At 48.4% G+C, this 27767-nt stretch overlaps 6 non-coding genes across 6 annotated transcripts; 3 read left to right on the forward strand and 3 right to left on the reverse strand.

Moving 5' to 3' along the window:
* Positions 1–469: 469 nt before the first annotated feature.
* TRNAF-GAA (transfer RNA phenylalanine (anticodon GAA)) lies at positions 470–542 on the reverse strand. Its single transcript has one exon. It is a non-coding gene; the product is annotated as a tRNA-Phe (tRNA).
* A 529-nt stretch (positions 543–1071) lies between these two features.
* Positions 1072–1158, forward strand: TRNAY-GUA (transfer RNA tyrosine (anticodon GUA)). The gene is given in 2 exon segments: positions 1072–1108; positions 1123–1158. It is a non-coding gene; the product is annotated as a tRNA-Tyr (tRNA).
* Positions 1159–11083: 9925 nt separating this feature from the next.
* On the reverse strand, positions 11084–11156 carry TRNAF-GAA (transfer RNA phenylalanine (anticodon GAA)). Its single transcript has one exon. It is a non-coding gene; the product is annotated as a tRNA-Phe (tRNA).
* A 529-nt stretch (positions 11157–11685) lies between these two features.
* On the forward strand, positions 11686–11772 carry TRNAY-GUA (transfer RNA tyrosine (anticodon GUA)). The gene is given in 2 exon segments: positions 11686–11722; positions 11737–11772. It is a non-coding gene; the product is annotated as a tRNA-Tyr (tRNA).
* Positions 11773–21697: 9925 nt separating this feature from the next.
* TRNAF-GAA (transfer RNA phenylalanine (anticodon GAA)) lies at positions 21698–21770 on the reverse strand. Its single transcript has one exon. It is a non-coding gene; the product is annotated as a tRNA-Phe (tRNA).
* A 529-nt stretch (positions 21771–22299) lies between these two features.
* TRNAY-GUA (transfer RNA tyrosine (anticodon GUA)) lies at positions 22300–22386 on the forward strand. The gene is given in 2 exon segments: positions 22300–22336; positions 22351–22386. It is a non-coding gene; the product is annotated as a tRNA-Tyr (tRNA).
* The last annotated feature ends 5381 nt before the right edge of the window (positions 22387–27767 follow it).

Raw genomic sequence — 27767 nt, forward strand, 5'->3', positions numbered from 1 at the left:
GTAGAATATAATTTCCCAGGACATCATCTGGGTCAAAAGTTGCACCAAATGGTTCACCCACCTACCCTACCCCACCCGCGCAAATTCAAAAGTTGTCACCACTTCACCTATTCCTTCAACCGCAGCCCTTTAAAAAAAAAAACACCTATGCAACTGGAAATCTTTGCAAAAGCATTAAACTAAATAATGCCCAGTACTGTGAGTTGTGAATTATGGCCATATGTGCCCTGAGTCACATTGAAATATTATGACCCCTATAAGTCTCTTTTCCATTTCATGGCACAGACAGAACATGTTGAAATGAGCAACAAGTTTTAACATGGAAATTACATTTGGGGAGATATAGTAGAAAAATAAGAATTAGCGATTTATTTCCACTGCATCGTCTGCCATTCAATGATAACTTTAAGTGTGAAAAGATTCTGATTATCAAATGGAGCAGCATGAAAAACCTTTAAAAAATATCCCCTGCCTATACCCGGGATCGAACCAGGGACCTTCAGATCTTCAGTCTAACGCTCTCCCAACTGAGCTATTTCGGCTGATTGATTGTGCTCTTCGGTCGTCTTGCAAAGAAACAGACATCTGCAATCCTAGACCTCATTTCCTTCCTTTTTTGTTGTTGTAATATTGCCCCAGTTATAGCATCGGATTTTCCATTTCTTTGTTTATTCTGTAACCAGCAAGTACAATGGAACAAAACGGGTGGGATGTCAGGAAGGAGATCAATAGAGCTGCTCGCCAAATCATTTCGAAAGAAAAATCGCATTTTCGGCTCCAGGTGCAACTATCACGTGCACGGAGCCTCTCTCCATCGTGCTGTTTCTTGTAGATGTGTGATGGGCCCTTGGCTGTGTTCTAAGTTGATCTTTAAGTACTTTCGAACCAAACCCGCACGGTACTCTTGGTGTCAAAAAATCACGCGGTATACAGCCTGATAATGAATTTAAGGCATTGAAGTGCAACTATAGGGAGCAGGATCAATATTGAAATCACACGTATAAACAATGATATCTTTCACGTTGTGTGCTGGTCATTCAGCATGCCATTTGCAAGCGCTGGTACATGTATCCTTCGATAGCTCAGTTGGTAGAGCGGAGGACTGTAGTGAGGTAATCAGATATCCTTAGGTCGCTGGTTCAAATCCGGCTCGAAGGACATTTTGCTAATAAAACACTTCTGCCACGTAATATCAATGGAAACCGCACACTTATACTGCGCTGTATTTGGTCACATTGAACGACCAGTTCTCAACATTTTTATGACTTTTGGAAACCAGATTGTGATCGTTTGTGCTGGTTGAAAGGTGAGTTGTCTTCCTTTTTAGCAGGACAAGGTTGCCTGTGCTCGGATTCTGTGTCAAGACTGGAGGCCCGAATTATGCTTACTCTTCTCTTTTCTCGAGCAGCATTAAAGCAAAGAATATTAAAAAGAAACCATCACAAAAACGACATTTCCCATTAAAACAGCTGTTTGTAGTCCGTTTATGATAGGTCGAATGTTGTTTCCATGTGACTATTGTATCCAATCCTCTCTAACTGCGTCCATAAACCTGGCTTCCTTTCTCTTCCCTTCCTCTTTCTTTGCTGCTTGGGCAGCAGTTAAGTCAAACTTTATTTACAATTGTGTAGAGATATGCGAGACCTACCGGTCTCGCGAGATCTCGTGCGCGGCCGGAAGTGCGGGCCCCGCACGCTCAGCGAGGCATTCGAGCGGGAGAAAGCCACGGAGCAGGACGTGCTCCCGGGCGCTCCTCCCAAGAAGAGGCCTCCAAGCCGCAAGAGAGACTCTCAGCATGTACACGAGTTGCATCGCAGCTCCAGGGCCTGTTGCCCATCATTGACTCATATCATATATGTTGCAGATTTACTTGAGTGGCACAGAAGAATAAAAGCACACAACTTGTAACCACACCGCCTCCTATCATTTATTGTGAGAATTACACAACATAATTGGCGACGAGGATCATCACTAAAACCCGCATGGAGCCATGCAAGGAGCGACACCACCACCGCCCTTCCTGCAAACTCCAGGTAGGCTTGCCATTCCGTGGACACAATGGCAACCCTTATTCACAACGTATGTAGAGGCCATGGGCGGTGCGGGCTACTCGGCGGCGAGACACAGAGCGATGTTACTAAATGCCCTGGGCGTTGAAGGACAGAGGGTGTTTGGGAGTCTCACCCCGGAGCCGGTAGCTGGTGATAATGATGATGAATTCAAGGAGGCTGTGCGAAGGATTGTTAAAAGGTTCGCCAGCAAGGAGAATACCGTCCTGCACAGGATTCGGTTCTACAGCCGCAAACAGGAGGCGTCCGAACCCGTTGATGATTATGTCACCAAACTGCGCGAACTGGCGGTGCTCTGCAGTTTTGGTAACAACGCTGAGACTCTCATCTGCGACATGCTGGTGGTCCACACCAACAGCAGAAAAGTACAAGATAAGTTCATTTTAGAGAAGGAATTGCAGCTGGAAAAAGCTATTGAAATAGCGAGAGCAGTTGAGGAGATGGTAGGCAGAAGGAAAGAATTTGCAAGCGGCCACGGCCCTACCGAAGTTCAATCAGTGGCAATCCGCCCAAAGAAGGAGAGGCCGGTCCTCGATGCGAGAGAAGGAAAATGGGGGAAGAAAGAACCGTTGAAATGCCACAGGTGCACCAGCACGAAGCATCTAGACTTCGATAGAGAGTGCCCAGCAAGAGACAAGGAGTGCTCAGTATGCAAAAAGATTGGTCACTTCTCAATCATGTCTCGGTGGCGCAACAAGAAGATCACGAGTGTTAACGCTGAACACAACACAGAGAGGGATTCGTCCTCGGAAGATGAAGGGAGACCGACAGTCATCATGGTGAACAGCTCACGGGCCAGAAGGGAAAAGCCCCACTGTGCAATCAAAATAAATGGACTGGAAACAAGGGTCATGGCTGATTCGGGTTCTGATCTCACCATAATACCCCTACGCACGTACAAAGAGATGATGGGTACAGAGACGGCCCAAGTACTCAGCACACGGCACAAGCCTACAGTTTTTGGTGGTGCGTCTGTAGACTTGTTGGGCTACATCAAAGGGAAAGTAGAGTTCAAAGGAAGAGAGACCACCACCAAAGTTTACTTTAGTCAAGAAGGCCCAGCGGTATTAGGGTGGGACGACCAGGCGAAACTGAAAATCAAGCTGGACCCCAGCACAGAGGATCAGGTACTGTCAGTCAGTTGGAGGAGCGCACCAGTAGTGAAAAGTGATTACCCCAAACTATTTTTGGAAGAATCTGGTCACATCAAGGGCTTCGTCCACAAAATATTACTCAAAACCAACGCAGTTCCGGTCAAGCACAGATTAAGGCCAGTACAGACAACGGCAAGAGACACACTCAGAAGCCAACTGGACAGAATGAAGAAAGATGGCGTCATCGAAGAAATTGAAGCTTCTGAGTGGCTGAGCCCAGTGGTACTCATAAAGAAACAGAACTCACAAGAGCTAAGAGTATGCATTGACCTCCGCAGCCTAAACCTGGAAGTTATTGCAGACAGCTACCCGCTGCCGAGCATAAATGAGTTAATCCTCATGATGAAGGAAGCCAAAGTATTCTCGAAACTGGACATGAGGAACGCCTACCATCAAATTCAACTGCACAAGGAGTCCAAGCCACTCACCGCTTTCATCACCCTGTTTGGCACGTACCAGTTCACCAAAATGCCATTTGGTTTATCATCTGCAGCCTCAGCGTTTCAACGCATGATGGATGCTCTACTGCGGAACGTCAGGAACGTGGCTTATTTCCAGGATGACATCCTTATCTACGCAAAGGACGAACAGATGCACGACGTCACATTGAGAACCGTCCTCACCAAACTGCAAGAAGCGGGTGTGAGATTAAGGTACAAAAAATGTGTGTTCAAAGCAAAAGAAGTTGTGTATTTGTGGTACAAAATATCAGAGAAAGGTATAAGTCCCAAGCAAAACTTACTGCAGGCCTTAATTAAAGCTCCAGAACCCACCAACAAAGACGAAGTGAGGTCATTCCTCGGGATGGTGGAGTACTATGCAAAATTCATCCCCAAATTCTCGGAAACCTCAGCACCGCTCCGAGAGCTCCTCAAAAAAGGGTCGGAGTACACGTGGCAGGAAGATCAGAAGAAAGCGGTGGAAAGCATAAAACAACACATAGTTGAAGCGCCATGCTTGCAACCGTTCAACCCAGAGTGGAGTACAGTCATGACTACAGACGCCAGTGCATATGGACTAGGGGCGGTCCTCACTCAGAAGAAGGGCGACACGGAACATGTGGTAGCGTTTGCCTCGAAAGCCCTATCGTCAGCTGAACAAAACTACTCCACCATAGAGAAGGAGATGTTAGCGTGTACATGGGCTGTGGAACATTTCAGGACATATGTGTGGGGCACGAAGTTCAAGTTGGTTACCGACCATAAGCCCCTCATCCACATGCTCAGCTCAGGTGGCACCAAAGTGTCAACACCCCGATTAGCACGCATAGCAGCAAAACTGCAGGAATACACCTTCGAGGTGCAACACATCTCCGGATGGAAGAATTTGCAGGCAGACTGCATGTCAAGATTGCCAGAGGGCAAGGACAATGCCACCACTTTCTTACAAGAAGAATGCATTGTAGCATCCATTACAGATCTCAAGGCGCCCGACTACCTGGAACTCAGCGAAAAACACTGGATGGAAGAAGACGGAAAGGATCCTACCATGGTGAGAATCAGAGAATGGATCAAAAACGGATGGCCAGACGAAAGGGCAGTGCCAGAAGGTATGAGACCTTATTGGAAAGTGGCAGATGAGATCTCAGAAGCCGACGGCATAATTATGAAAACCGACCAGATAATCCCACCCGCAGGCATGAGAAAAATCATTCTGTGCAGGACCCCTGCGGGCCATCTGGGGAACACCATGACACGTTGCAGAGTGAGAGAAGCCTACTGGTGGCCGTCCATGGACCTGGAGATCCGCACCATGATTGAGAGATGCCATGAGTGTCTCAACAGTGACAAGCGCCTGAAAATCGGACAGGCGCCCATGATTCCCACATAAACCCCGGAAGCGGTGTGGTCAAAAGTGGGTCTAGACTTCATAGGACCTTTGGAGACGATGGCGCCCGAGCATCGGTACGGCATAGTACTAGTGGACTATTTATCGAAATGGTCGAGGCCGAGTTTGTTCCTAACATCACGACCGAAACCGTAAAAGAGGTCCTGACGGCCATTTTTCAGAGCGAAGGGCTCCCCAACGAGTTAGTAACAGACAACGGAGTACAACTTATATCCAGAGACATGGAACTGTTTCTGAGGAAGCACAACATACACCAGAAGAAAGCAGCACTCTACCATCCCCAAGCAAATGGGCTCGTCGAGAGGGACAATAGGTTAATTAAGGGAGCCATCCAATTAGCAACCGCTTCAGGATTGGATCCCCTCAAAACAACAAAAGAGGCCATCGCAGCTCACAGACTGACCCCCAACGGGATCACCCAAATTTCTCCTTTTCGCATGCTGAGAGGGAGGAGAGCAGCATCCACGCTAGTACCGCCATGGTTGGCCAAAGTAAGAGAAGACGAAGAAGTAAACATGTCGGAAGTGGTGTGGAGAATAGAGAACAACAAGGCACGCATGAAAAGGTGGAGCGACAGAAGAAGAAGGACCAAACAAGAGTCAGAAGTAAAAGAAGGAGATTGGATCAAAATACGGTTACCGACCAAGGATCAGATCACGGGCTCACGGTTCAGCGGACCTGTGAAGGTGATTCACCGAGGAGCCAACGATGTCCGCACCGAAGATGGGCACACATGGAACATGGAAAGAGTAGCCACGTTTGAAAAGAGGCAAGAGAGAGAAAAGACTTATGAAAGGTCTGAAGCTGAAGGAGTAATGGACAATGAGAGGGGGGAAGAACGAGAGCCGGAGACAGACAGAAGAGAAGTTGAAGGAAATGAGATTCAAGTGGATGCCCCAACTCTCGAGCGAGAAAATGACCAGCAGGACGTGTGCAGTGAGAGAGGCGATCGTCCGCGAAGGGAACACAGAAGACCGGTGAGATACAATGACTATGTATTGCAATGAACTGCCTTTGCATTATCAGGGGGAGGTGTGTAGAGATATCGCAAGACCTGCTGGTCTCGCGAGATCTCATGCGCGGCCGGAAGTGCGGGCCCCGCGCGCTCAGCGAGGCATTCGAGCGGGAGAAAGCCACGGAGCAGGACGCGCTCCGGGGCGCTCCTCCCAAGAAGAGGCCTCCAAGCCGCAAGAGAGACTCTCAGCATGTACACGAGTTGTGTCGCAGCTCCAGGGCCTGTTGCCGATCATTGACTCATATCATATATGTTGCAGATTTACTTGAGTGGCACAGAAGAATAAAAGCACACAACTTACAACCACACCGCCTCCTATCATTTATTGTGAGAATTATACAACAAATTGCTCTAATAACTTACAGGTAATCTTCATTACTCTTAGTGGTACCCTTCCTCGTCACAGCATTTACTTCATGAGGCCCCTGCCTCCGATACAGGACTTTCTTCTATTTCTTTTCTTTTGTCTAACTTCTCCCCTTGACCCTCAGCTTCCTGTTTAACGTATTCAAGCCGCAGCATGGGAACCCCCGTAGGGAGGGAGAGGCGGGTCGTCAGTACTGTGACGAGGAAGAGTAGGATTAGGAGTAATGAAGATTGCTGGTAAGTAATCAGAGCATTACCTCCACGTCCACTCTTCCTCGACCCAGTACTTACTTCATGAGGCATACCATAGGAGCAACAGGGAGAGGTCCCAATGAGACACAGAGACAGAAGTGCAGCAACAAAAAAAACACCTTTATTGACTCCAATAATCACATCCCAACAGACAAAACACCAACCCTGAAGGAACCATCCCTAGAGTGAGAGACGTTCAACTGATAGTGGTTGACAAAGGTGCTCTGATCCGCCCAGGTTTCAGCCAAACCCCTGTAGAGAAACGCCCAAATCTTCTGTAGAGATAACAGCATCTGGCCAGGAAGCAGCCTAACCCCCTGGTAGATCGACCCTGAACGTGGTCAGGTACAGGCAGGCCAGAAACCAAATAGGACATGGAGACAACAGTACGGATCCACCGGCTAATGAAAACCACAGAGGCCTTACGCCCCGCTCCACGGGGCCACAAGTAACCAAGAGACTATCAGACTGCCGGAAAGGGGCAGTCCGAGCCAAATATTCCAGAACTGCCCGCCGCACCTTAATGGCATGCCAAGCCACCTCGTTCGGCGCCTGGGGTTTCTGAAAAACCGCAGGGAGAACCAGATCCTGAGAAGTGTGAAACTGAGACACAACTTTAGGCAGAAACTTGGGATCACACCGCAAAACCACAGAGTCCGGCAGAACTCTCAAGAAAGAGGGTTGACACAACAGAGCCCCAACCTCCCCAAGCCTATGGGCAGACGTGATGGCAATCAGGAAAGCAGTCTTCAGAGTAAGGTGCTTGATATCAATTTCCGACAGGCGCTCAAAGGGATGCCCCTGAAGGAACTTTAAGTCTGGAGGACGATCCCTGGGGGAAGGCCCTTATAGGTACAAGGATGGGAAGCAGAGACACCCCGAAGAAACTTCCCCACCAACACCTCCCCATCCAGGTGGCCATCAGAGTCCCCCAAGAGGATTTTAATGGAGGCCCATTGGGAGCAAAGTGTGGAGATCGCTATGCCCTTGTCAAAACCCTCCTGGAGGAACTGGAGAATAGCGGGTAGAGGGTAAGTGATGCAAGTACTCTCCCACCCTCGACACAGTCTGGGCCAAACTTTGCCAGTGTAGACTAGGTAGCTTGTAGGTTCAACCCCTGCAGTTGCACGTTGCTCTGGCTCTCAGCAGCTGCGGGACAGGACGATCGTCTGTGGCGGGACAGTAGCCTTTTCTCAGCTCATGATGAAGAAAAGAGGACAGTTCCAGTGCAGCACATCACAGGGCACAAGGGGGCAGGCAGGCAAGGCTAATACAATAACCGTCACCACATCCGGGCAATGCAGGTACTGCAAATGCTCACGGCATGACACACTCTTTTAAATCGCGACCCAGAGGAGCTAGGACAACATTTGGCGGGAGAGGGCCCAGGACCACAAGCTAGCGATTCCCCAAGTCTCGAGTTTCAACTCGGAACAGCAGTGCTCCTATGCGATACCCCAGGTTCAAGCTTGTCAGTTTGCTGGATGGCCCAGGAACACTTCTGATGAGGCTCTTTTTGAGGGTAATCAGGAGGTGCTGAGAGTAGTTGTTCCCCCTACTCCAAAGGGTCGAAGCGCACTTGCAGGCCTTCTGTGGTGGATACAAGAGCAGGGGTCTGACGGAACAACAGCAGGCTCAGGGTGCCAAACCTTCCAGCACTTCTCTGGTGGTTCCAAAGGTCTCCTTTGGCAATTCAGGATACTTGGTCCTTATGTAGTTTGGAGAGAACTTCAGTTGATAGACCTGGAATGGATACAGAGCCCCCTCTCTCATCCGAAATTCGTTTCATGCTCAAATCTAGGATAGCCAACAAAAGATATGCTCTCTTGCATGAACGTCAGGCATGAACCAATCGCGGTCCACATTGGTTCCAGTCATTCAGGCATACCAGACATACTGGCACCAGTAGTGTAGATTGGGACCAGAGAGTCCCAATCCTCTTCCTGGGCATTAGCACACGTGACATGCAGGAGCCCGCGAAAGTTGTGGTTTTCACGGGTGGCTGCATGCCCAAAGCCCTTGTCTGATCGAGCTGGGGGAAGACAAAGGGACAAAATGGACAAAGGACAGAACAAAAGACTTTGTGCCACAGCCATTTCGGCAGTGGCCACAGTCTTGAGCCAAACGCAGTAAACGCAGTATGGTTAACTAAAAAGAATTACAAATACTATAAAAGTAAACTGCTGCCACCAGTTTGTCCTAGGCACACCTGTACAGTCACCAGAAAATCCTTAGAGTGTGTCTAGGGCCATAAAACAAAAGGACCCCTATGTGCGGTACTGTAAGGTACTTGGCACATAGATCAAAAGTTATCAAGAAATGACAACATAATCAAAGACTAAGGGAAATATAGTTTGTCAGTACTGACAGTATGAAGGACGTGTCAGTATCCCCATAACAGATGAACAAAAGCCCAGAGGAGTGCAGCTGAAGGCTGCGCTCCACAGAAAAAAGTCCGGTTAGGTTAGCCAAACAAAAGCAAAAAGTTTGGAGCGGTCCATAAACAGAGGGAAAATTGCACCTAAGGAAAATCTTCCCTAGCGGTGCTTTATTTGGCAAGAGTTAACTTAGCACGATTCTGCTCTGCACTGGCATCCTGGATATGCCGGTGAAGACATTCTTGGCCTCCTCATCCAGGCACCCGGGCAAATGGCACTAAGGTTGGCAGCTTGAACACTCCTTTCATGGGGGCAAAGCTCCCAGCTGAAACCAGTGACCGACCACTTCCCTTGCTGAAATCTCGTAACTCCCTCCATTCCTATCCTTTCCCTCTTTCCCCTTTTCTTTATTTGACCCTCCTCATTTCAATGTACATACTTACCTGTTAGCTGGCAGCTTAGCCCCATGGCAGACGCTGTCTCTTGTTGCAGTTCCCAAACCCCCCCACAACCCTCCTCAATCATTGGATTGCCCTGTGGCCATTACTAAGGACTTGTACCCCTGGGTGCCATGCTCTAACTCCTGGTTGCAGTGGACCCTTGTGGTCTCAACCTGCACTTTTTTTATGTATACACCTCACAACTCCGCCTCGGGGCTCTGAAAAAACGAACAAAGTAGTGCTCAGTACGACAGTAAAATAGAGAGAAAATTGATACAGAAACAATATAGTTATGAGAGAGAGGGAGGGTAGTTTTCGGTTGCACCCGTGCTCGATCACTGTCTGGGGACTGGATAGGACCGGGATGTATAAAACCTTGCCTGGGGGAACGAAACGCCCCTCTGATCTTCTGCCACTGCCTAGATCCTGCCTCTGATCCGCAGACCGCCTCCGACGTTCAGCCCTGCGACTCTCTACCAGATATACAGACAAAGCCCGGCACCGTGGTGGGTCCATCTCCGCTCCATCCTTTTTTGCACCCCTTGTCTCCCTATCCAGTCCTGTGTGATTGGTGCGGTACCCGGCTTAGCCGCATCAACACACAATTGCCCTCCGCAAGATAAATTAGAAAATTGGAACACTTATACTGCTTCATGGGGCATAGCTGCACCCCCCACCCCCCGATCTTGAAACATTTGACGCCCCCGCCCTTACCCCCTTCCCGAACCACCATCACCTTAGCCGGACAAAAACAATAGACACGAGTGGTGTGTGTTGAAAGAAAACACCTGCTGCGTGCTTTATTTGGCAAGAGTTAATTTACGGGTGCTCCGTGTACAGTGCATCACAGTGACAGGATTCTACTCTGCACTGGTGTTTTGTATATGCTGGTGAAGATATTCTTGGCCAACATAATTATAGGGAAGGTTACACAGAAGAATGGCACGTGCCAGTGATTATGACTTCTGCAAAACCTTAAATCCATCACTTTTTGTTTTGGTGGGAAACTGGACATCATTAACAAGGACTGTGTGTCGCTCACAGGTAATTGGATGTCACTGCTTATGATGTCATGTTGTGTGATGGCATTCTGTAGAATATAATTTCCCAGGACATCATCTGGGTCAAAAGTTGCACCAAATGGTTCACCCACCTACCCTACCCCACCCGCGCAAATTCAAAAGTTGTCACCACTTCACCTATTCCTTCAACCGCAGCCCTTTAAAAAAAAAAACACCTATGCAACTGGAAATCTTTGCAAAAGCATTAAACTAAATAATGCCCAGTACTGTGAGTTGTGAATTATGGCCATATGTGCCCTGAGTCACATTGAAATATTATGACCCCTATAAGTCTCTTTTCCATTTCATGGCACAGACAGAACATGTTGAAATGAGCAACAAGTTTTAACATGGAAATTACATTTGGGGAGATATAGTAGAAAAATAAGAATTAGCGATTTATTTCCACTGCATCGTCTGCCATTCAATGATAACTTTAAGTGTGAAAAGATTCTGATTATCAAATGGAGCAGCATGAAAAACCTTTAAAAAATATCCCCTGCCTATACCCGGGATCGAACCAGGGACCTTTAGATCTTCAGTCTAACGCTCTCCCAACTGAGCTATTTCGGCTGATTGATTATGCTCTTCGGCCGTCTTGCAAAGAAACAGACATCTGCAATCCTAGACCTCATTTCCTTCCTTTTTTGTTGTTGTAATATTGCCCCAGTTATAGCATCGGATTTTCCATTTCTTTGTTTATTCTGTAACCAGCAAGTACAATGGAAAAAAACGGGTGGGATGTCAGGAAGGAGATCAATAGAGCTGCTCGCCAAATCATTTCGAAAGAAAAATCGCATTTTCGGCTCCAGGTGCAACTATCACGTGCACGGAGCCTCTCTCCATCGTGCTGTTTCTTGTAGATGTGTGATGGGCACTTGGCTGTGTTCTAAGTTGATCTTTAAGTACTTTCGAACCAAACCCGCACGGTACTCTTGGTGTCAAAAAATCACGCGGTATACAGCCTGATAATGAATTTAAGGCATTGAAGTGCAACTATAGGGAGCAGGATCAATATTGAAATCACACGTATAAACAATGATATCTTTCACGTTGTGTGCTTGTCATTCAGCATGCCATTTGCAAGCGCTCGTACATGTATCCTTCGATAGCTCAGTTGGTAGAGCGGAGGACTGTAGTGAGGTAATCAGATATCCTTAGGTCGCTGGTTCAAATCCGGCTCGAAGGACATTTTGCTAATAAAACACTTCTGCCACGTAATATCAATGGAAACCGCACACTTATACTGCGCTGTATTTGGTCACATTGAACGACCAGTTCTCAACATTTTTATGACTTTTGGAAACCAGATTGTGATCGTTTGTGCTGGTTGAAAGGTGAGTTGTCTTCCTTTTTAGCAGGACAAGGTTGCCTGTGCTCGGATTCTGTGTCAAGACTGGAGGCCCGAATTATGCTTACTCTTCTCTTTTCTCGAGCAGCATTAAAGCAAAGAATATTAAAAAGAAACCATCACAAAAACGACATTTCCCATTAAAACAGCTGTTTGTAGTCCGTTTATGATAGGTCGAATGTTGTTTCCATGTGACTATTGTATCCAATCCTCTCTAACTGCGTCCATAAACCTGGCTTCCTTTCTCTTCCCTTCCTCTTTCTTTGCTGCTTGGGCAGCAGTTAAGTCAAACTTTATTTACAATTGTGTAGAGATATGCGAGACCTACCGGTCTCGCGAGATCTCGTGCGCGGCCGGAAGTGCGGGCCCCGCACGCTCAGCGAGGCATTCGAGCGGGAGAAAGCCACGGAGCAGGACGTGCTCCCGGGCGCTCCTCCCAAGAAGAGGCCTCCAAGCCGCAAGAGAGACTCTCAGCATGTACACGAGTTGCATCGCAGCTCCAGGGCCTGTTGCCCATCATTGACTCATATCATATATGTTGCAGATTTACTTGAGTGGCACAGAAGAATAAAAGCACACAACTTGTAACCACACCGCCTCCTATCATTTATTGTGAGAATTACACAACATAATTGGCGACGAGGATCATCACTAAAACCCGCATGGAGCCATGCAAGGAGCGACACCACCACCGCCCTTCCTGCAAACTCCAGGTAGGCTTGCCATTCCGTGGACACAATGGCAACCCTTATTCACAACGTATGTAGAGGCCATGGGCGGTGCGGGCTACTCGGCGGCGAGACACAGAGCGATGTTACTAAATGCCCTGGGCGTTGAAGGACAGAGGGTGTTTGGGAGTCTCACCCCGGAGCCGGTAGCTGGTGATAATGATGATGAATTCAAGGAGGCTGTGCGAAGGTTTGTTAAAAGGTTCGCCAGCAAGGAGAATACCGTCCTGCACAGGATTCGGTTCTACAGCCGCAAACACGAGGCGTCCGAACCCGTTGATGATTATGTCACCAAACTGCGCGAACTGGCGGTGCTCTGCAGTTTTGGTAACAACGCTGAGACTCTCATCTGCGACATGCTGGTGGTCCACACCAACAGCAGAAAAGTACAAGATAAGTTCATTTTAGAGAAGGAATTGCAGCTGGAAAAAGCTATTGAAATAGCGAGAGCAGTTGAGGAGATGGTAGGCAGAAGGAAAGAATTTGCAAGCGGCCACGGCCCTACCGAAGTTCAATCAGTGGCAATCCGCCCAAAGAAGGAGAGGCCGGTCCTCGATGCGAGAGAAGGAAAATGGGGGAAGAAAGAACCGTTGAAATGCCACAGGTGCACCAGCACGAAGCATCTAGACTTCGATAGAGAGTGCCCAGCAAGAGACAAGGAGTGCTCAGTATGCAAAAAGATTGGTCACTTCTCAATCATGTCTCGGTGGCGCAACAAGAAGATCACGAGTGTTAACGCTGAACACAACACAGAGAGGGATTCGTCCTCGGAAGATGAAGGGAGACCGACAGTCATCATGGTGAACAGCTCACGGGCCAGAAGGGAAAAGCCCCACTGTGCAATCAAAATAAATGGACTGGAAACAAGGGTCATGGCTGATTCGGGTTCTGATCTCACCATAATACCCCTACGCACGTACAAAGAGATGATGGGTACAGAGACGGCCCAAGTACTCAGCACACGGCACAAGCCTACAGTTTTTGGTGGTGCGTCTGTAGACTTGTTGGGCTACATCAAAGGGAAAGTAGAGTTCAAAGGAAGAGAGACCACCACCAAAGTTTACTTTAGTCAAGAAGGCCCAGCGGTATTAGGGTGGGACGACCAGGCGAAACTGAAAATCAAGCTGGACCCCAGCACAGAGGATCAGGTACTGTCAGTCAGTTGGAGGAGCGCACCAGTAGTGAAAAGTGATTACCCCAAACTATTTTTGGAAGAATCTGGTCACATCAAGGGCTTCGTCCACAAAATATTACTCAAAACCAACGCAGTTCCGGTCAAGCACAGATTAAGGCCAGTACAGACAACGGCAAGAGACACACTCAGAAGCCAACTGGACAGAATGAAGAAAGATGGCGTCATCGAAGAAATTGAAGCTTCTGAGTGGCTGAGCCCAGTGGTACTCATAAAGAAACAGAACTCACAAGAGCTAAGAGTATGCATTGACCTCCGCAGCCTAAACCTGGAAGTTATTGCAGACAGCTACCCGCTGCCGAGCATAAATGAGTTAATCCTCATGATGAAGGAAGCCAAAGTATTCTCGAAACTGGACATGAGGAACGCCTACCATCAAATTCAACTGCACAAGGAGTCCAAGCCACTCACCGCTTTCATCACCCTGTTTGGCACGTACCAGTTCACCAAAATGCCATTTGGTTTATCATCTGCAGCCTCAGCGTTTCAACGCATGATGGATGCTCTACTGCGGAACGTCAGGAACGTGGCTTATTTCCAGGATGACATCCTTATCTACGCAAAGGACGAACAGATGCACGACGTCACATTGAGAACCGTCCTCACCAAACTGCAAGAAGCGGGTGTGAGATTAAGGTACAAAAAATGTGTGTTCAAAGCAAAAGAAGTTGTGTATTTGTGGTACAAAATATCAGAGAAAGGTATAAGTCCCAAGCAAAACTTACTGCAGGCCTTAATTAAAGCTCCAGAACCCACCAACAAAGACGAAGTGAGGTCATTCCTCGGGATGGTGGAGTACTATGCAAAATTCATCCCCAAATTCTCGGAAACCTCAGCACCGCTCCGAGAGCTCCTCAAAAAAGGGTCGGAGTACACGTGGCAGGAAGATCAGAAGAAAGCGGTGGAAAGCATAAAACAACACATAGTTGAAGCGCCATGCTTGCAACCGTTCAACCCAGAGTGGAGTACAGTCATGACTACAGACGCCAGTGCATATGGACTAGGGGCGGTCCTCACTCAGAAGAAGGGCGACACGGAACATGTGGTAGCGTTTGCCTCGAAAGCCCTATCGTCAGCTGAACAAAACTACTCCACCATAGAGAAGGAGATGTTAGCGTGTACATGGGCTGTGGAACATTTCAGGACATATGTGTGGGGCACGAAGTTCAAGTTGGTTACCGACCATAAGCCCCTCATCCACATGCTCAGCTCAGGTGGCACCAAAGTGTCAACACCCCGATTAGCACGCATAGCAGCAAAACTGCAGGAATACACCTTCGAGGTGCAACACATCTCCGGATGGAAGAATTTGCAGGCAGACTGCATGTCAAGATTGCCAGAGGGCAAGGACAATGCCACCACTTTCTTACAAGAAGAATGCATTGTAGCATCCATTACAGATCTCAAGGCGCCCGACTACCTGGAACTCAGCGAAAAACACTGGATGGAAGAAGACGGAAAGGATCCTACCATGGTGAGAATCAGAGAATGGATCAAAAACGGATGGCCAGACGAAAGGGCAGTGCCAGAAGGTATGAGACCTTATTGGAAAGTGGCAGATGAGATCTCAGAAGCCGACGGCATAATTATGAAAACCGACCAGATAATCCCACCCGCAGGCATGAGAAAAATCATTCTGTGCAGGACCCCTGCGGGCCATCTGGGGAACACCATGACACGTTGCAGAGTGAGAGAAGCCTACTGGTGGCCGTCCATGGACCTGGAGATCCGCACCATGATTGAGAGATGCCATGAGTGTCTCAACAGTGACAAGCGCCTGAAAATCGGACAGGCGCCCATGATTCCCACATAAACCCCGGAAGCGGTGTGGTCAAAAGTGGGTCTAGACTTCATAGGACCTTTGGAGACGATGGCGCCCGAGCATCGGTACGGCATAGTACTAGTGGACTATTTATCGAAATGGTCGAGGCCGAGTTTGTTCCTAACATCACGACCGAAACCGTAAAAGAGGTCCTGACGGCCATTTTTCAGAGCGAAGGGCTCCCCAACGAGTTAGTAACAGACAACGGAGTACAACTTATATCCAGAGACATGGAACTGTTTCTGAGGAAGCACAACATACACCAGAAGAAAGCAGCACTCTACCATCCCCAAGCAAATGGGCTCGTCGAGAGGGACAATAGGTTAATTAAGGGAGCCATCCAATTAGCAACCGCTTCAGGATTGGATCCCCTCAAAACAACAAAAGAGGCCATCGCAGCTCACAGACTGACCCCCAACGGGATCACCCAAATTTCTCCTTTTCGCATGCTGAGAGGGAGGAGAGCAGCATCCACGCTAGTACCGCCATGGTTGGCCAAAGTAAGAGAAGACGAAGAAGTAAACATGTCGGAAGTGGTGTGGAGAATAGAGAACAACAAGGCACGCATGAAAAGGTGGAGCGACAGAAGAAGAAGGACCAAACAAGAGTCAGAAGTAAAAGAAGGAGATTGGATCAAAATACGGTTACCGACCAAGGATCAGATCACGGGCTCACGGTTCAGCGGACCTGTGAAGGTGATTCACCGAGGAGCCAACGATGTCCGCACCGAAGATGGGCACACATGGAACATGGAAAGAGTAGCCACGTTTGAAAAGAGGCAAGAGAGAGAAAAGACTTATGAAAGGTCTGAAGCTGAAGGAGTAATGGACAATGAGAGGGGGGAAGAACGAGAGCCGGAGACAGACAGAAGAGAAGTTGAAGGAAATGAGATTCAAGTGGATGCCCCAACTCTCGAGCGAGAAAATGACCAGCAGGACGTGTGCAGTGAGAGAGGCGATCGTCCGCGAAGGGAACACAGAAGACCGGTGAGATACAATGACTATGTATTGCAATGAACTGCCTTTGCATTATCAGGGGGAGGTGTGTAGAGATATCGCAAGACCTGCTGGTCTCGCGAGATCTCATGCGCGGCCGGAAGTGCGGGCCCCGCGCGCTCAGCGAGGCATTCGAGCGGGAGAAAGCCACGGAGCAGGACGCGCTCCGGGGCGCTCCTCCCAAGAAGAGGCCTCCAAGCCGCAAGAGAGACTCTCAGCATGTACACGAGTTGTGTCGCAGCTCCAGGGCCTGTTGCCGATCATTGACTCATATCATATATGTTGCAGATTTACTTGAGTGGCACAGAAGAATAAAAGCACACAACTTACAACCACACCGCCTCCTATCATTTATTGTGAGAATTATACAACAAATTGCTCTAATAACTTACAGGTAATCTTCATTACTCTTAGTGGTACCCTTCCTCGTCACAGCATTTACTTCATGAGGCCCCTGCCTCCGATACAGGACTTTCTTCTATTTCTTTTCTTTTGTCTAACTTCTCCCCTTGACCCTCAGCTTCCTGTTTAACGTATTCAAGCCGCAGCATGGGAACCCCCGTAGGGAGGGAGAGGCGGGTCGTCAGTACTGTGACGAGGAAGAGTAGGATTAGGAGTAATGAAGATTGCTGGTAAGTAATCAGAGCATTACCTCCACGTCCACTCTTCCTCGACCCAGTACTTACTTCATGAGGCATACCATAGGAGCAACAGGGAGAGGTCCCAATGAGACACAGAGACAGAAGTGCAGCAACAAAAAAAACACCTTTATTGACTCCAATAATCACATCCCAACAGACAAAACACCAACCCTGAAGGAACCATCCCTAGAGTGAGAGACGTTCAACTGATAGTGGTTGACAAAGGTGCTCTGATCCGCCCAGGTTTCAGCCAAACCCCTGTAGAGAAACGCCCAAATCTTCTGTAGAGATAACAGCATCTGGCCAGGAAGCAGCCTAACCCCCTGGTAGATCGACCCTGAACGTGGTCAGGTACAGGCAGGCCAGAAACCAAATAGGACATGGAGACAACAGTACGGATCCACCGGCTAATGAAAACCACAGAGGCCTTACGCCCCGCTCCACGGGGCCACAAGTAACCAAGAGACTATCAGACTGCCGGAAAGGGGCAGTCCGAGCCAAATATTCCAGAACTGCCCGCCGCACCTTAATGGCATGCCAAGCCACCTCGTTCGGCGCCTGGGGTTTCTGAAAAACCGCAGGGAGAACCAGATCCTGAGAAGTGTGAAACTGAGACACAACTTTAGGCAGAAACTTGGGATCACACCGCAAAACCACAGAGTCCGGCAGAACTCTCAAGAAAGAGGGTTGACACAACAGAGCCCCAACCTCCCCAAGCCTATGGGCAGACGTGATGGCAATCAGGAAAGCAGTCTTCAGAGTAAGGTGCTTGATATCAATTTCCGACAGGCGCTCAAAGGGATGCCCCTGAAGGAACTTTAAGTCTGGAGGACGATCCCTGGGGGAAGGCCCTTATAGGTACAAGGATGGGAAGCAGAGACACCCCGAAGAAACTTCCCCACCAACACCTCCCCATCCAGGTGGCCATCAGAGTCCCCCAAGAGGATTTTAATGGAGGCCCATTGGGAGCAAAGTGTGGAGATCGCTATGCCCTTGTCAAAACCCTCCTGGAGGAACTGGAGAATAGCGGGTAGAGGGTAAGTGATGCAAGTACTCTCCCACCCTCGACACAGTCTGGGCCAAACTTTGCCAGTGTAGACTAGGTAGCTTGTAGGTTCAACCCCTGCAGTTGCACGTTGCTCTGGCTCTCAGCAGCTGCGGGACAGGACGATCGTCTGTGGCGGGACAGTAGCCTTTTCTCAGCTCATGATGAAGAAAAGAGGACAGTTCCAGTGCAGCACATCACAGGGCACAAGGGGGCAGGCAGGCAAGGCTAATACAATAACCGTCACCACATCCGGGCAATGCAGGTACTGCAAATGCTCACGGCATGACACACTCTTTTAAATCGCGACCCAGAGGAGCTAGGACAACATTTGGCGGGAGAGGGCCCAGGACCACAAGCTAGCGATTCCCCAAGTCTCGAGTTTCAACTCGGAACAGCAGTGCTCCTATGCGATACCCCAGGTTCAAGCTTGTCAGTTTGCTGGATGGCCCAGGAACACTTCTGATGAGGCTCTTTTTGAGGGTAATCAGGAGGTGCTGAGAGTAGTTGTTCCCCCTACTCCAAAGGGTCGAAGCGCACTTGCAGGCCTTCTGTGGTGGATACAAGAGCAGGGGTCTGACGGAACAACAGCAGGCTCAGGGTGCCAAACCTTCCAGCACTTCTCTGGTGGTTCCAAAGGTCTCCTTTGGCAATTCAGGATACTTGGTCCTTATGTAGTTTGGAGAGAACTTCAGTTGATAGACCTGGAATGGATACAGAGCCCCCTCTCTCATCCGAAATTCGTTTCATGCTCAAATCTAGGATAGCCAACAAAAGATATGCTCTCTTGCATGAACGTCAGGCATGAACCAATCGCGGTCCACATTGGTTCCAGTCATTCAGGCATACCAGACATACTGGCACCAGTAGTGTAGATTGGGACCAGAGAGTCCCAATCCTCTTCCTGGGCATTAGCACACGTGACATGCAGGAGCCCGCGAAAGTTGTGGTTTTCACGGGTGGCTGCATGCCCAAAGCCCTTGTCTGATCGAGCTGGGGGAAGACAAAGGGACAAAATGGACAAAGGACAGAACAAAAGACTTTGTGCCACAGCCATTTCGGCAGTGGCCACAGTCTTGAGCCAAACGCAGTAAACGCAGTATGGTTAACTAAAAAGAATTACAAATACTATAAAAGTAAACTGCTGCCACCAGTTTGTCCTAGGCACACCTGTACAGTCACCAGAAAATCCTTAGAGTGTGTCTAGGGCCATAAAACAAAAGGACCCCTATGTGCGGTACTGTAAGGTACTTGGCACATAGATCAAAAGTTATCAAGAAATGACAACATAATCAAAGACTAAGGGAAATATAGTTTGTCAGTACTGACAGTATGAAGGACGTGTCAGTATCCCCATAACAGATGAACAAAAGCCCAGAGGAGTGCAGCTGAAGGCTGCGCTCCACAGAAAAAAGTCCGGTTAGGTTAGCCAAACAAAAGCAAAAAGTTTGGAGCGGTCCATAAACAGAGGGAAAATTGCACCTAAGGAAAATCTTCCCTAGCGGTGCTTTATTTGGCAAGAGTTAACTTAGCACGATTCTGCTCTGCACTGGCATCCTGGATATGCCGGTGAAGACATTCTTGGCCTCCTCATCCAGGCACCCGGGCAAATGGCACTAAGGTTGGCAGCTTGAACACTCCTTTCATGGGGGCAAAGCTCCCAGCTGAAACCAGTGACCGACCACTTCCCTTGCTGAAATCTCGTAACTCCCTCCATTCCTATCCTTTCCCTCTTTCCCCTTTTCTTTATTTGACCCTCCTCATTTCAATGTACATACTTACCTGTTAGCTGGCAGCTTAGCCCCATGGCAGACGCTGTCTCTTGTTGCAGTTCCCAAACCCCCCCACAACCCTCCTCAATCATTGGATTGCCCTGTGGCCATTACTAAGGACTTGTACCCCTGGGTGCCATGCTCTAACTCCTGGTTGCAGTGGACCCTTGTGGTCTCAACCTGCACTTTTTTTATGTATACACCTCACAACTCCGCCTCGGGGCTCTGAAAAAACGAACAAAGTAGTGCTCAGTACGACAGTAAAATAGAGAGAAAATTGATACAGAAACAATATAGTTATGAGAGAGAGGGAGGGTAGTTTTCGGTTGCACCCGTGCTCGATCACTGTCTGGGGACTGGATAGGACCGGGATGTATAAAACCTTGCCTGGGGGAACGAAACGCCCCTCTGATCTTCTGCCACTGCCTAGATCCTGCCTCTGATCCGCAGACCGCCTCCGACGTTCAGCCCTGCGACTCTCTACCAGATATACAGACAAAGCCCGGCACCGTGGTGGGTCCATCTCCGCTCCATCCTTTTTTGCACCCCTTGTCTCCCTATCCAGTCCTGTGTGATTGGTGCGGTACCCGGCTTAGCCGCATCAACACACAATTGCCCTCCGCAAGATAAATTAGAAAATTGGAACACTTATACTGCTTCATGGGGCATAGCTGCACCCCCCACCCCCCGATCTTGAAACATTTGACGCCCCCGCCCTTACCCCCTTCCCGAACCACCATCACCTTAGCCGGACAAAAACAATAGACACGAGTGGTGTGTGTTGAAAGAAAACACCTGCTGCGTGCTTTATTTGGCAAGAGTTAATTTACGGGTGCTCCGTGTACAGTGCATCACAGTGACAGGATTCTACTCTGCACTGGTGTTTTGTATATGCTGGTGAAGATATTCTTGGCCAACATAATTATAGGGAAGGTTACACAGAAGAATGGCACGTGCCAGTGATTATGACTTCTGCAAAACCTTAAATCCATCACTTTTTGTTTTGGTGGGAAACTGGACATCATTAACAAGGACTGTGTGTCGCTCACAGGTAATTGGATGTCACTGCTTATGATGTCATGTTGTGTGATGGCATTCTGTAGAATATAATTTCCCAGGACATCATCTGGGTCAAAAGTTGCACCAAATGGTTCACCCACCTACCCTACCCCACCCGCGCAAATTCAAAAGTTGTCACCACTTCACCTATTCCTTCAACCGCAGCCCTTTAAAAAAAAAAACACCTATGCAACTGGAAATCTTTGCAAAAGCATTAAACTAAATAATGCCCAGTACTGTGAGTTGTGAATTATGGCCATATGTGCCCTGAGTCACATTGAAATATTATGACCCCTATAAGTCTCTTTTCCATTTCATGGCACAGACAGAACATGTTGAAATGAGCAACAAGTTTTAACATGGAAATTACATTTGGGGAGATATAGTAGAAAAATAAGAATTAGCGATTTATTTCCACTGCATCGTCTGCCATTCAATGATAACTTTAAGTGTGAAAAGATTCTGATTATCAAATGGAGCAGCATGAAAAACCTTTAAAAAATATCCCCTGCCTATACCCGGGATCGAACCAGGGACCTTTAGATCTTCAGTCTAACGCTCTCCCAACTGAGCTATTTCGGCTGATTGATTATGCTCTTCGGCCGTCTTGCAAAGAAACAGACATCTGCAATCCTAGACCTCATTTCCTTCCTTTTTTGTTGTTGTAATATTGCCCCAGTTATAGCATCGGATTTTCCATTTCTTTGTTTATTCTGTAACCAGCAAGTACAATGGAAAAAAACGGGTGGGATGTCAGGAAGGAGATCAATAGAGCTGCTCGCCAAATCATTTCGAAAGAAAAATCGCATTTTCGGCTCCAGGTGCAACTATCACGTGCACGGAGCCTCTCTCCATCGTGCTGTTTCTTGTAGATGTGTGATGGGCACTTGGCTGTGTTCTAAGTTGATCTTTAAGTACTTTCGAACCAAACCCGCACGGTACTCTTGGTGTCAAAAAATCACGCGGTATACAGCCTGATAATGAATTTAAGGCATTGAAGTGCAACTATAGGGAGCAGGATCAATATTGAAATCACACGTATAAACAATGATATCTTTCACGTTGTGTGCTTGTCATTCAGCATGCCATTTGCAAGCGCTCGTACATGTATCCTTCGATAGCTCAGTTGGTAGAGCGGAGGACTGTAGTGAGGTAATCAGATATCCTTAGGTCGCTGGTTCAAATCCGGCTCGAAGGACATTTTGCTAATAAAACACTTCTGCCACGTAATATCAATGGAAACCGCACACTTATACTGCGCTGTATTTGGTCACATTGAACGACCAGTTCTCAACATTTTTATGACTTTTGGAAACCAGATTGTGATCGTTTGTGCTGGTTGAAAGGTGAGTTGTCTTCCTTTTTAGCAGGACAAGGTTGCCTGTGCTCGGATTCTGTGTCAAGACTGGAGGCCCGAATTATGCTTACTCTTCTCTTTTCTCGAGCAGCATTAAAGCAAAGAATATTAAAAAGAAACCATCACAAAAACGACATTTCCCATTAAAACAGCTGTTTGTAGTCCGTTTATGATAGGTCGAATGTTGTTTCCATGTGACTATTGTATCCAATCCTCTCTAACTGCGTCCATAAACCTGGCTTCCTTTCTCTTCCCTTCCTCTTTCTTTGCTGCTTGGGCAGCAGTTAAGTCAAACTTTATTTACAATTGTGTAGAGATATGCGAGACCTACCGGTCTCGCGAGATCTCGTGCGCGGCCGGAAGTGCGGGCCCCGCACGCTCAGCGAGGCATTCGAGCGGGAGAAAGCCACGGAGCAGGACGTGCTCCCGGGCGCTCCTCCCAAGAAGAGGCCTCCAAGCCGCAAGAGAGACTCTCAGCATGTACACGAGTTGCATCGCAGCTCCAGGGCCTGTTGCCCATCATTGACTCATATCATATATGTTGCAGATTTACTTGAGTGGCACAGAAGAATAAAAGCACACAACTTGTAACCACACCGCCTCCTATCATTTATTGTGAGAATTACACAACATAATTGGCGACGAGGATCATCACTAAAACCCGCATGGAGCCATGCAAGGAGCGACACCACCACCGCCCTTCCTGCAAACTCCAGGTAGGCTTGCCATTCCGTGGACACAATGGCAACCCTTATTCACAACGTATGTAGAGGCCATGGGCGGTGCGGGCTACTCGGCGGCGAGACACAGAGCGATGTTACTAAATGCCCTGGGCGTTGAAGGACAGAGGGTGTTTGGGAGTCTCACCCCGGAGCCGGTAGCTGGTGATAATGATGATGAATTCAAGGAGGCTGTGCGAAGGATTGTTAAAAGGTTCGCCAGCAAGGAGAATACCGTCCTGCACAGGATTCGGTTCTACAGCCGCAAACAGGAGGCGTCCGAACCCGTTGATGATTATGTCACCAAACTGCGCGAACTGGCGGTGCTCTGCAGTTTTGGTAACAACGCTGAGACTCTCATCTGCGACATGCTGGTGGTCCACACCAACAGCAGAAAAGTACAAGATAAGTTCATTTTAGAGAAGGAATTGCAGCTGGAAAAAGCTATTGAAATAGCGAGAGCAGTTGAGGAGATGGTAGGCAGAAGGAAAGAATTTGCAAGCGGCCACGGCCCTACCGAAGTTCAATCAGTGGCAATCCGCCCAAAGAAGGAGAGGCCGGTCCTCGATGCGAGAGAAGGAAAATGGGGGAAGAAAGAACCGTTGAAATGCCACAGGTGCACCAGCACGAAGCATCTAGACTTCGATAGAGAGTGCCCAGCAAGAGACAAGGAGTGCTCAGTATGCAAAAAGATTGGTCACTTCTCAATCATGTCTCGGTGGTGCAACAAGAAGATCACGAGTGTTAACGCTGAACACAACACAGAGAGGGATTCGTCCTCGGAAGATGAAGGGAGACCGACAGTCATCATGGTGAACAGCTCACGGGCCAGAAGGGAAAAGCCCCACTGTGCAATCAAAATAAATGGACTGGAAACAAGGGTCATGGCTGATTCGGGTTCTGATCTCACCATAATACCCCTACGCACGTACAAAGAGATGATGGGTACAGAGACGGCCCAAGTACTCAGCACACGCCACAAGCCTACAGTTTTTGGTGGTGCGTCTGTAGACTTGTTGGGCTACATCAAAGGGAAAGTAGAGTTCAAAGGAAGAGAGACCACCACCAAAGTTTACTTTAGTCAAGAAGGCCCAGCGGTATTAGGGTGGGACGACCAGGCGAAACTGAAAATCAAGCTGGACCCCAGCACAGAGGATCAGGTACTGTCAGTCAGTTGGAGGAGCGCACCAGTAGTGAAAAGTGATTACCCCAAACTATTTTTGGAAGAATCTGGTCACATCAAGGGCTTCGTCCACAAAATATTACTCAAAACCAACGCAGTTCCGGTCAAGCACAGATTAAGGCCAGTACAGACAACGGCAAGAGACACACTCAGAAGCCAACTGGACAGAATGAAGAAAGATGGCGTCATCGAAGAAATTGAAGCTTCTGAGTGGCTGAGCCCAGTGGTACTCATAAAGAAACAGAACTCACAAGAGCTAAGAGTATGCATTGACCTCCGCAGCCTAAACCTGGAAGTTATTGCAGACAGCTACCCGCTGCCGAGCATAAATGAGTTAATCCTCATGATGAAGGAAGCCAAAGTATTCTCGAAACTGGACATGAGGAACGCCTACCATCAAATTCAACTGCACAAGGAGTCCAAGCCACTCACCGCTTTCATCACCCTGTTTGGCACGTACCAGTTCACCAAAATGCCATTTGGTTTATCATCTGCAGCCTCAGCGTTTCAACGCATGATGGATGCTCTACTGCGGAACGTCAGGAACGTGGCTTATTTCCAGGATGACATCCTTATCTACGCAAAGGACGAACAGATGCACGACGTCACATTGAGAACAGTCCTCACCAAACTGCAAGAAGCGGGTGTGAGATTAAGGTACAAAAAATGTGTGTTCAAAGCAAAAGAAGTTGTGTATTTGTGGTACAAAATATCAGAGAAAGGTATAAGTCCCAAGCAAAACTTACTGCAGGCCTTAATTAAAGCTCCAGAACCCACCAACAAAGACGAAGTGAGGTCATTCCTCGGGATGGTGGAGTACTATGCAAAATTCATCCCCAAATTCTCGGAAACCTCAGCACCGCTCCGAGAGCTCCTCAAAAAAGGGTCGGAGTACACGTGGCAGGAAGATCAGAAGAAAGCGGTGGAAAGCATAAAACAACACATAGTTGAAGCGCCATGCTTGCAACCGTTCAACCCAGAGTGGAGTACAGTCATCACTACAGATGCCAGTGCATATGGACTAGGGGCGGTCCTCACTCAGAAGAAGGGCGACACGGAACATGTGGTAGCGTTTGCCTCGAAAGCCCTATCGTCAGCTGAACAAAACTACTCCACCATAGAGAAGGAGATGTTAGCGTGTACATGGGCTGTGGAACATTTCAGGACATATGTGTGGGGCACGAAGTTCAAGTTGGTTACCGACCATAAGCCCCTCATCCACATGCTCAGCTCAGGTGGCACCAAAGTGTCAACACCCCGATTAGCACGCATAGCAGCAAAACTGCAGGAATACACCTTCGAGGTGCAACACATCTCCGGATGGAAGAATTTGCAGGCAGACTGCATGTCAAGATTGCCAGAGGGCAAGGACAATGCCACCACTTTCTTACAAGAAGAATGCATTGTAGCATCCATTACAGATCTCAAGGCGCCCGACTACCTGGAACTCAGCGAAAAACACTGGATTGAAGAAGACGGAAAGGATCCTACCATGGTGAGAATCAGAGAATGGATCAAAAACGGATGGCCAGACGAAAGGGCAGTGCCAGAAGGTATGAGACCTTATTGGAAAGTGGCAGATGAGATCTCAGAAGCCGACGGCATAATTATGAAAACCGACCAGATAATCCCACCCGCAGGCATGAGAAAAATCATTCTGTGCAGGGCCCCTGCGGGCCATCTGGGGAACACCATGACACGTTGCAGAGTGAGAGAAGCCTACTGGTGGCCGTCCATGGACCTGGAGATCCGCACCATGATTGAGAGATGCCATGAGTGTCTCAACAGTGACAAGCGCCTGAAAATCGGACAGGCGCCCATGATTCCCACATAAACCCCGGAAGCGGTGTGGTCAAAAGTGGGTCTAGACTTCATAGGACCTTTGGAGACGATGGCGCCCGAGCATCGGTACGGCATAGTACTAGTGGACTATTTATCGAAATGGTCGAGGCCGAGTTTGTTCCTAACATCACGACCGAAACCGTAATAGAGGTCCTGACGGCCATTTTTCAGAGCGAAGGGCTCCCCAACGAGTTAGTAACAGACAACGGAGTACAACTTATATCCAGAGACATGGAACTGTTTCTGAGGAAGCACAACATACACCAGAAGAAAGCAGCACTCTACCATCCCCAAGCAAATGGGCTCGTCGAGAGGGACAATAGGTTAATTAAGGGAGCCATCCAATTAGCAACCGCTTCAGGATTGGATCCCCTCAAAACAACAAAAGAGGCCATCGCAGCTCACAGACTGACCCCCAACGGGATCACCCAAATTTCTCCTTTTCGCATGCTGAGAGGGAGGAGAGCAGCATCCACGCTAGTACCGCCATGGTTGGCCAAAGTAAGAGAAGACGAAGAAGTAAACATGTCGGAAGTGGTGTGGAGAATAGAGAACAACAAGGCATGCATGAAAAGGTGGAGCGACAGAAGAAGAAGGACCAAACAAGAGTCAGAAGTAAAAGAAGGAGATTGGATCAAAATACGGTTACCGACCAAGGATCAGATCACGGGCTCACGGTTCAGCGGACCTGTGAAGGTGATTCACCGAGGAGCCAACGATGTCCGCACCGAAGATGGGCACACATGGAACATGGAAAGAGTAGCCACGTTTGAAAAGAGGCAAGAGAGAGAAAAGACTTATGAAAGGTCTGAAGCTGAAGGAGTAATGGACAATGAGAGGGGGGAAGAACGAGAGCCGGAGACAGACAGAAGAGAAGTTGAAGGAAATGAGATTCAAGTGGATGCCCCAACTCTCGAGCGAGAAAATGACCAGCAGGACGTGTGCAGTGAGAGAGGCGATCGTCCGCGAAGGGAACACAGAAGACCGGTGAGATACAATGACTATGTATTGCAATGAACTGCCTTTGCATTATCAGGGGGAGGTGTGTAGAGATATCGCAAGACCTGCTGGTCTCGCGAGATCTCATGCGCGGCCGGAAGTGCGGGCCCCGCGCGCTCAGCGAGGCATTCGAGCGGGAGAAAGCCACGGAGCAGGACGCGCTCCGGGGCGCTCCTCCCAAGAAGAGGCCTCCAAGCCGCAAGAGAGACTCTCAGCATGTACACGAGTTGTGTCGCAGCTCCAGGGCCTGTTGCCGATCATTGACTCATATCATATATGTTGCAGATTTACTTGAGTGGCACAGAAGAATAAAAGCACACAACTTACAACCACACCGCCTCCTATCATTTATTGTGAGAATTATACAACAAATTGCTCTAATAACTTACAGGTAATCTTCATTACTCTTAGTCGTACCCTTCCTCGTCACAGCATTTACTTCATGAGGCCCCTGCCTCCGATACAGGACTTTCTTCTAT

The sequence above is a fragment of the Ambystoma mexicanum genome (genome assembly GCF_040938575.1).
Source record: "Ambystoma mexicanum isolate Mex_15411 chromosome 12 unlocalized genomic scaffold, UKY_AmexF1_1 Mex_chr12_unloc.2, whole genome shotgun sequence".
NCBI lineage: Eukaryota > Metazoa > Chordata > Amphibia > Caudata > Ambystomatidae > Ambystoma > Ambystoma mexicanum.